Consider the following 11110-nt stretch of genomic DNA (forward strand, 5'->3'; position numbering starts at 1 on the left):
TCTGATCAAAATAAGTAAGAAACATCGTGTAAGAGGTCTACCGAGCTTGGAAAAACCTGAAAATGCAATATGCCAAGGATGCCAAATGGGTAAGATGACAAAATCAAGCTTTACAAGTAAGTCTTACATTTCTAAAGGAATTTTAGATCCGGTACACACTAATCTTTGTGGTCCTATGAAAGTTCAAAGTTACTATAGTGATAAATACTTCATATCATTTGTGGATGATTACTCAAGGATGATGTCAGTTATGTTTCTAAAAGAAAAATTAGAAGCTTTTCAAATGTTCAAATGGTATAAGGCAAGAGTTGAAAAAGAAATAGGAAGATAGTTGAAATGTCTTAGATCTGATAGAGGAGGAGAATTCATTTCTGACGAATTTAACTTATTTTACAATGATCGTGGTATAAAGAGACAAGTGTCAGCACCAAGGACACCACAACAAAATGGAATAGATGAAAGAAGGAACAGATCAATTGTAGATTGTGCTAGAACTTTGATGATAGAAAAGAGAGTACCTCAAATATTTTGGGGAGAAGCAATAAGAATTGTAGTTTACACCTTGAATCGAGTACAACTGAAGAAAGGAACTATGAAGACACCTTATGAAATATGGTATGACAAGAAACCAAATGTAAGTTATTTTAAAATATTTGGAAGTAGATGTTATGTTCACAAAGATGATAGAAATGGAAAATTTGATCAGAAAAGTGAGGAAGGAACATTTCTTGGTTATTCCTCTACGAGTAAAGCATTTAAATGTCTGATCAAATCATCTAACAAAATTGTGGAAAGTGCAAATGTGAAAATTGATGAATTTGCAGAAAGGAATGGTGAAGGAAACTCCAAAGAACCAGAATATTATGAAGAGTTTGTATATGTACAACCGACAAGCCTTACCGAGAAAACCAATGAAGAAATTACTCAATTACCAAGTGATGAAGAAGATCATCTAGAACCTATCGAGCCTATATTAGCAAAATATATAAGAAGAAATCATGCATCAAGTCAGATTATAGGAGATAAGGATGCTCCAGTGATGACAAGGAACAAACTGAGACACAACACATGTCTGATATCTGAATTTGAACCGAGGATAGTAAAAGAGGCATTAAGAAATGGAGATTAGGTAAATGCTATGACAGAAGAGATTGATCAAATCAAGAAAATGAAACATGGACACTGGTCCCAAGACAAATAGAGAAAAATGTAATCGGTACAAAGTAGATTTTCAGGAATAAGCTAAATGAAAAAGGAGAGGTCATTCGGAATAAAGCAAGGCTAGTTTGCAAAGGTTATGCTCAAGAAGAAGGAATAGACTATGGAAAAAATTTTGCACCTGTAGCAAGACTTGAAGGAGTAAGAACATTGTTGGCATATGTTGCTTACAAAAATTTCAAGGTATATCAAATGGATGTTAAATCTGCATTTTTGAATGGTATACTAGAAAAATTTAGTCTATATTGAACAGCCTGAAGGATTTATTGAAGAGAAGAATAAAGATCAGGTATGTAAGTTGAACAAAGCTTTATGGGTAAACGTACAAAGTTGGGTCCCAATCCCGTGGAAGTCCGCAGGTTAGGAAATGAGCCCGCTAGAAACGGGTGCCCGATTTTTACAAATCAGGCACCCGTTTAGCTTTGGGTGTCTGAGCCATCAAAAAATGGGTGTCCATTTAGCAACGGGTGCCCGAAGTTAAACGAATGCCCATTTATTTCAAATTGGGTGCTCGATTTGAAAAAAATGGGTGTCCATTTTTGAAATGTATTTATTAATTTTTTTTAACCATTTTCCATCATTTTTATTGTTTGGAAAATGGGTAGGCATTTCTGAGGAGCACGGGTACCCATGTTTTCACCTCAGCTGACCCCCTAGACTATTTTTACCTCCTTCTAGGTATTTAGTTTTATTTTTTATATTCTATTTTATTTATTTTTATTGTTTTTCATAAAAAAATGTTAATGTATTGTTATTTTTTAATTTTTATGTTTTAAAGTTTGAAAATCGTCTTTTATTTCATGTTTAAAATAGTTTTCAGTTTTCAAATATTGCAAAAAACATGAATAGTAAAAACCATAGGAAAAAAACAAAAAAAATGAATAGTATTTAAACCGTAGGAAAAAAACAAAAAACAAAAACGTAAATGAACAATAAACATTAGACACAAAAAACAGATAATAAACCCTGAACAGAAAAAATGAACAATAAACATTAGATGCAAAAAATGGACAATAAACCCTGAACAGAAAAATGAACAGTAAACATTAGATGCAAAAAACAGACAATAAACCCTGAACAGAAAAAAAAACAATAAACATTAGATGCAAAAAAAAAATAATAAACCTTGAATAGAAAAATGAACACTAAACCCTAAATAGAAAAAAACGAACAAGTCCCAGGAGAAATTTGACTATCTTGGTTGATTAACCCTAAACCCTAAACCCTAAACCCTAAATTATAATCTTTGATTATAATCTTTAATTAAAACCCTAAACATTGGATTAAGATTCAATAACTTGGCAATATACCATGATTCCTAGCTCAAGAAAACATTTAGAGTAACATGTATGTTATCAACCACCTTAAGCATTCGTAATGGCAGCTATATTTAGTGTCAGAAATTTTAACGTTTTCATGTCCTAAGCAATTGAGTTGGACACCATGGATTAATGTTCCTTAACTATTATTGAGGTTTGATAAGGATTCTATCAAGGAGAATTATAAGTTTTAAATAAATGGTTTTAATTTCATTAGATTAGTGTTTATTTTGTAGAATGCTAATTTAATGGATTAGCAATAAAGGTTGTGCTATAACATTTGAAGGAGTATTATTGGTGCTTATGGTATTAAATGGTGCTTAGTGATCAGTGTTTTTCCTTGCAGTGTTGTATCAAATGGAACATATATTTACTTTTTGATTGGAGCTTTTAGAGTTAAATTTAGTTTTTTTGGTTATAGGAGAGTGTATTTTTCCATTGGATTGGATGATAAGTATAATAAACATAGAGAAAGGAAAGGATCAAAAACCTTGTAATAATTTAGTTTACAAAAGGTTTAACAAAATCTTTATCTACAAATCAAAATAAACTCTAGGATTCATGAAAGTTGCACTAGAAGAGACAAGTATGGAGGTAGGTAGCATCACAATTTTTTTTTTATCTAAGAGGGGTTTTTCTTCAACCTAATTATGTTCATTATTAATGTAGGCTTATGAAAATGGATCTTAAGACTCCTTTAGATTATGGACATGAAAATTGTTAAGGTATAATCAAGGTAGGGTTGTCTTAGAAATGTTTGTTGATTACTCGAAAGGATTGGACTTAGTGACCTACTTGCCTCAAATGGAAAGCAAGAAAGTAAAAATAGAAGGTGTACATCAAGAGTTTGAGGTATTGCAATCTTATTATAGCAATATTAGTAAAGTGTTGGTTGGTTTGCAAAATGCACATGAAAATAGTAGAGTGTGTGTTGGAAGTGAATGTATTATATTATGTGAAAGCATTAATTGAAATAGTAAAATAAGAACCAACAAGAAGGGAGAGTTGAGGGTGGTGTCTATATAGGGTAGATGAGTTATGTATTCTAATATATGACAAATTTTCTTGGATAGATTTCATTATAAACCCCACTAAATTACTTAAAAATTTACATGTCTATATAAATTTATTTTGCCAAGTATATATTAAATTAAAAAACTAATTATATATTGATATGTGTATGTATCATTTTACATTTAGAATGAATTGATTCTAAATTTTTTATGATAATTGCTTGTATTTCATTACCAAATGTTTATTCTAATTGATATAATTGATGTACATAATTAAAATATATTTTGAAAATTATTTAATATGTAAATAAAAGTTGATCTTAAGTAAATAAATTATTTAATATGATATAACGAATTTCCTCTTAAGTATCACCATCGAAGGGTATGTGATTTTCATCTACAAAGGGAATGAAACAATCTACAATAGGATCCTCTAGGAATGGAGAGATATGAGGGTCTCCATGGATCTCCTAAAGTCTATTCCAAAGTGTGTGGAGGAAATCAATATCCAATGCAATACACATAGAATCATGATCTTGATACTAGATCAAATCACTCCTACATGGTCAATGATGTTACACCAAGATTATATATTTTCTAGTGTTTCTAGTTTAGGTATGACTCCATACATAAAAGGAAAATGATTACACCACCTAAAACTTATGAAGATACCATTTTACAAAAGAATCATAGTTATCCCTTTCTAATTTTACCACAAAAGGATGAATAGAGAAACCTATGATACCTCAAATAAAACCTTAAAAAATCAATAAAATCAATACATATAAAACATATCAAACAAATTCATCTCATGTAAGATGGTCATTTTCAAGTGCCAAGATGTCCAAGTAAATGACTAGAATGTAAAATCACAAAAAATGGTCATTTATTCAAGCTTCAACTTAGTGTAGTACTACTAGTTGCGATCACTAATTCATCCAATGATTCTAGAAAAGAACACAACAAAGTAGTACATGTATTGACAAGTTCATAGATATAACTTATGACTTTAACTTATGATTATTTTTATGATTTTGATGGAACTTATACTAATTCATCTTTAGATGTTAAAAAGTATTGTTTGAGTTGCATGGGCATTATGATGGTTTATTTTATAGAATTTTTCTCATACTTTGATTTAAGTGGATAATATTTCTTAAATGGTGCTTATTATTACCCACCTATTAATAATATTATAGATCTATGTGAGTTTCCTTTTTTTATATTTGAGTTGCTAAATTATATTTAATTATAAGTATTTTTGGAAGGTGAAATGTAAATTAAATAGTTTGTAATTGTAAATTTTCATATTTGTAATTGTAATTGTAAATTTTCATGTTTGTAATTGTAATTGTAAATTTTCATGTTTGTAATTGTAATTGTAAATTTTCATGTTTGTATATATGCAGATTATTTTCACATGATGGATGAGTTTGAGATAGATGAGCTATTAGGTATAGTACCACCTCCACCTCCACCCCCTCCACCTCCACCTCCACATCCACCACCACCTCCACCTCCACCTCCACCTCCACATCCACCACCACCTCCACCTCCACCTCCACCTCCACCTCCACCAGATCAGTTGCGACACACAATTAGGACAAATATTGATGCTTTGATTAGAGATATTCACACTATTAGGTGTGAGCCTCATCCACCCCCTTAGTTGTTACGCCTTGTAAATAGTATGCAAGGCATTGTACAGTCTGTACAGACATTATATAGCGAGATAGATAGCTATCATAGCTGGCATGAGGGATTGCGTGCATTTCACATAGATGGCCTCACATACAAACAAGTTAATGACTTAAAAATAACAAAAATATATTTGAAAAAATATTTTGTGAACCCTAAGATGGGTGAAGAGATAGATCTGAAGAAGCCATGGATCTCTATTCGATGGTGTAGGCACCCGAGAATTGCTAGCCACTTTTGGGAGCGGTGGTGGACCACACTCCAATCATGAGGTCTCGATGTATTTTTTGAAGAAATTATGGGTGGAATTTGAATTGGGCAAAAAGCCCAATTACTTTGATATTAGATCGTTTCAGGGGGTTGGGAGAGGCATGCCCCAGGATAGGCTAGGAACAAAATTGAGTGACAGGGTTAGAAACCGTGTGCACGATGATCCATTGGTTCCTCTTCCATCACTAGTTGTTCCAGCACCTGCCCAACATCAAGCAATGGATTCTGCTCTAGGTTCATTGAGTGCCCTTTCGGGCAATTTGGTACAGCAGTTGCAGGAGGTGAGGGCCACCCCCTGCTTAGCACATGTTTGCACGAGTTGTGGGGATGTATGTAGGGGTCCACAGAGTGAGGCTTCCCTTGGAGGAGATGTTGATTTTGATGATGTTGATGCCGCCCATGGTGGTTATGATGATGCCGGGGAGGCTGCACATGCTGATGTCATCTCTTCATATGTTGATCTCCTGTGGGCAGACGATGATCAACCTACAGAGGTACAAATTTATTTGTATAATTTACAGTGCAATATTAAATTCCTTATATATACACATATGAACCATAACATGAGTCAATTTTTTCTGAACAGAGGATGGATCATACCACATCATTAAGGAGCTAACAACATGTTACCTCAATACCTAGAGATGTTGGTGCCCCATTTACAGTATGCACTTTCATCTAGATACATTGTATTGATATGTACATTTAAAATATACAATAAATTTTTTAATGTAATGATTTGCATATGATATGTTTTTTCAATTTTGTAGGGTGCTTCATGTAGCACTAAGGTGGGTAGTTCTTCATGTGACCCATGGACCACTGAGGCTTAGCCTCATATACCACTAGTATGTTTTTCATCCATTAATTTGAAGTGTTTACATGCTTACTAATTTAAGTACAACTTTGATTCATGTTCATTATTTTTTGCAATTGTAGACTTCTAGATTGTTTGATGGCACATCACATGTATGCCTTCGACCATCAGTTACTTTTCCTGCATCACACGTATGCTTTTCTGTGATAATCTTGTAGTCTATATATATATATACTTTATAATTTATGTATATATACAAGTTTGATTCATGCTTATATATGTTGTTCAGGTCCACACCACTACCAATATTGGTACGGCTATGGGGTTGAGCCAGATGCATCCATCGACATTATCATGTGAGGCATGATGATTACAAAAATAATTTCTAATTTGTTTATACTATGTACCTAGCTTTTATAGGGATTATCAAAATTGATGTACAGTGTTTTTTTTTGCAGGACTTGGCTACGACCACTTTTCTTGTTCATGATAGTACCAGTGAGGGTATTGTAGAGCATGGTCGTATGGTAATTTATTTTAAGTTTTTTAGTATTTAATTACTTTATAAGTGAATTATTCAAGTAACTTCTTCTCATGTAAAATCTTTTAATAATGTACAAGAGGGTGCAGACACTGATACTGCACAAGAGGGTGGAGTCACTAATACTGCATAGGAGGGTGGAGACACTGCTATTGCATAGACATAGGATGGTGCATCTTAGGACCACATGCAGTAGGATGATTCATCTCAGCCAGCTTCACATGGAGTGAAGAGGACTACAGATGAGATGCATGCGAGTTCTTAGATTGTATATTTTAGATCATGTCATGTTATTGTATTGTGGACTTTTTATGATGACACTTGTTATATTATCTCAAGACTTGTTATTATGTGATTATATATAGGACTTGTTGTTATGTGTTATGTGATTATATATATGGCATTTTATTATGTCATTTCCTTGCTATTATGATATCAGGTCGTGTTATGTGATTTGGCACACTCTAGTGATTATATATGTGATACATTGTTTTGTTATTATGTTATTTGGACTTGTTTTAATGTCATCTCCTTATTAAATTATTATTTCAAGACTTGTTATTATGTCATCAGGAATTGTTATGTGATTGTATATAGGACTTTTTATTTATGACTTGTTATGTGATCTATTTATGACTTTATATATTAACATTGTGATTGATCATCTTATAGTGCAACAGTTTATAATTCAATGTGCACAAAATAACATTAAGAATAAGATAACTAATACAATATTGTTTATGAAACCAAAATTGTATCAAATGTAGACAAATACAATGTTAAAGGGACAAAGAAAAACAATTATCATGATTAAATATTTAAAAGAGTTCACACAAGTATCGACTTATTAATTATAAATGAATCTCATAGAGGAATCATGATTATCATGATTATATAAAAGGATTATTAATTATAAATGAATCTCATAAAGGAATCTAATAGATTGATGGAACTAAGGCTAACCAAATTATTAGGAAGCTACAAACATAGTATTGACTTTCCTCTTAAGTTGACCACACTACTTTACTAGTGTATTGATGGTTTATTAGTGCGGATAGTAGTGGTATGAAAAGCATGGACTTCATGGTACTAAAATAAAAAAGTACACTATAAATATAGATTTGTCATACAATGATAAATATAGAGTCAGGTCTATCTTTGAACTTACAATTAATCTATGAAGAGATTACAATAAAATAAATATATCATAAAAAATTAGAATTCAATTGTAACACAATTACAATGTGCACAAAATAACATTAAGAAGAAGATAACTAATACAATGTTGTTAATGAAACCAAAATTGTATCAAATGTAGACAAATACAATGTTAAAGAGACAAAGAAAAACAATTATCATGATTAAATATAAAAGAGTTCACACAAGTAACACAAACTTACATGCATATAAATTTGATTCAACCTAATGTACCATCTGCATCCTCTCTTCTGTAATGTGTCTATGATTGCCTCATGCTCTTCTACTGAAAGTGTCCACAATACCTTATTAGTAGGTCTACCTTTGTATCTTTCTAATTTGATGTTTGTTGCCACCACCAAATGAGAATAGTGTATAATCTTCTTTTCTGATTGGTAGTCTTCATAAGCTGGTAAGCCATTCCTTCTTGTTAAGTATTTGCATAGCCATGTACCAACCACCACAATAGACCCAACTGGATACTGAAAACCATCATCATCTACTTGATCACATATCAACTTTTTCTTAGGTTCTACACATCTAGCTAGCCAATACTCAACCTGCTCATCATTATCCTCAGGTGAAACAACAGCATACACATGTCCTATAAAACAAATTTAAGTACAATGTGTAGAAATAAAACTTGTTAGAATTTATAATTCAAATATATAATCATAAATTATATGACAATACATAAAAATATATAATTTAAAGTTATAAACAATAAATTGAATTAAATTACTAGGTTGTATGAGGTCTGAAACACGATCATAATCTTCTGATGCAAATGCATGATCGAGGTCTTCATTTCTTCTAACATCTTCATATTGTGTCTCAGTAGGTGTTAAGGATTTGTGTTGCCATTCTTTGACCCATTCCATATTCTCGCATTCTTCCCATTCACCTGCAACACAAAATTGACAAAAACATGCAAGCTCTCTAGTCCATATAGTCCAAGTGTTAGAATTAGAACTCTTAAATGAATGCCATCTAGCTAAGCCATTTATTGTATCACAATCATATCTTGGAAGGATATTCTCCTCTTTAACTAGCCAGAAGAAATGTCTAATTGTAGAGTTTTGACTTGATCCTCTGGATAAATTTGCACTACACCAATCCACAATTGCACTTGCATATTTAAATTTAGCCTTTTCCTCAAATTTGAGTTGCTCTCTGCAAAGGGCTCTCTTAACAAATGCACCGACACCGTCATGTTCTCCTTTCCCATGTCCAGCCTCAAAAAAACTCCAAATGTGTTTGATATTAGTTTTCTTATGAATCCTACTCAACCAGTAAAACATTCTAGCATTCTTGAATTTCCCTGTGCAATTATCAGACCATATTAGATGTTGTGTCATTTGAATTTCTCTCTCCCTCAAATTCTGAAAAAAGGTCTTGAAGAAAAACTGGACAAACTAAGATGAGTGTAATTTATTATCACTCATATAGAAATTGTAGTCTTTAAAAATTTTGCGATCCTTTTGTGTACTATTTGGTGCATGCCTATAGACAATATGGACAAAAATTGATACCTGCCCTGAATTGTAGTATTGTGATTGTACCTCATCTTGTGGTGCAAGCGTGTAGTTCTTTGCAAAGTCAACAACCAAAAGTATACTACCAATAGGAAATGTATCCTTACATATTCAAAACTGACCATCGAGCCATCTAGCATTTTGAGTGTGTTTAACATATTTAGGTATGATGTTACTCTTGAATTCATTCATAAATGCATGAACACTAACTTTTTCAGTGATTAGATCGCATCATTTTCCAACCTTTCCATCCTTTAGTGGATACTCAATAGTTTTAAATCATTTGAAAGATTTTCATGCAAACATTCATCCAACAATGCAAGATTGCCACATATATCACATACACCAAAAACACATGCATTGAAAAGGAAATTTTGTTCATTTAGTGGGTTGCAAAACAAACTTGAAATAAACTCCTTTATAGTTTCAGGTGGTATATTTATACCACATTCTTGGAACATTCCATTACTATGCATGGTAACACATATATATCAAAATACATCATAATGGTAGCGAAATTGAACATGAGTTTTGCAACAACATGTGACTCTTTCCTTGTTAATTCGAACATACCAAGGTTTACACTTTTCAAAAGACCTTTGACAAATGCTAATAGTCAACACCTTATCATCCAAATTTTTTTTATACAATTCAGTTTGAGTCATGTCCAATAGGTGTTTTGGATGTCGATCACGAAATTTTGACCCAACTCTTAATTTAAGAACATCTCTAACATTAGGTGATACTCTCGTATTATCGTGCCAGAATTTTTTGATCAAATTTTTGACTTCACTAGTAAGTTTCATATCAGACCTTGGTAGTCTACCACTAAAAGTCCACAATTTGTTTGCCAGGTCACTTTCAAAATTAACTCTTCTTTTTACAGCTCTTGACAAAGTTTTGTGATGAATATTAAGATATCCACTTATGTTACTCATCATTCTTTTATTAGAAGTTGTTTGGCTTACTAAAGCTATTGTTATTGCCCGTCATGCTGCATTTTTATCTTTAGAATGACTTTTCTTTCCAATTGTATCAAAAGCGCTAGCAACAATCGATACAACTTGTTTTAAAGATGACTCCTTCTTCTTGGGTTTGACATAAAAGCCTAACTTCTTCATCACTTTTTGCATTTTAGTCATTTTAATTAGTTGTACCATTAATTGAAATTGAAACCCAAATTTCTTATTATAAAAAAAATGTCTAATAAATATATTTGCATGTGTCCTAATATGTCTCCATGAAACCAAGCCAGGAAGGTTGTCTAGTACATCACTTTTAATTTCAAAATTTTCATTCAAACATATTTCATTTTCAATTGGTGTTTCCATGTCTACATGGACATTATTGGTTTTAGTTGCAGATGGATTTTGAATTTCATTTGGAGTTTCAAATTTTGGTTTCAATTTTAGTTTCAAGTTGAGATCTAGTTTCAGTTGGGGTTTCAATTTGGATTTCAATTTCACTTTCAACTTGACTTCTAATTTCATTTGAGGTTTGAT

Source organism: Cryptomeria japonica, chromosome 5, assembly GCF_030272615.1.
Source record: "Cryptomeria japonica chromosome 5, Sugi_1.0, whole genome shotgun sequence".
Taxonomy (NCBI): Eukaryota; Viridiplantae; Streptophyta; class Pinopsida; order Cupressales; family Cupressaceae; genus Cryptomeria; species Cryptomeria japonica.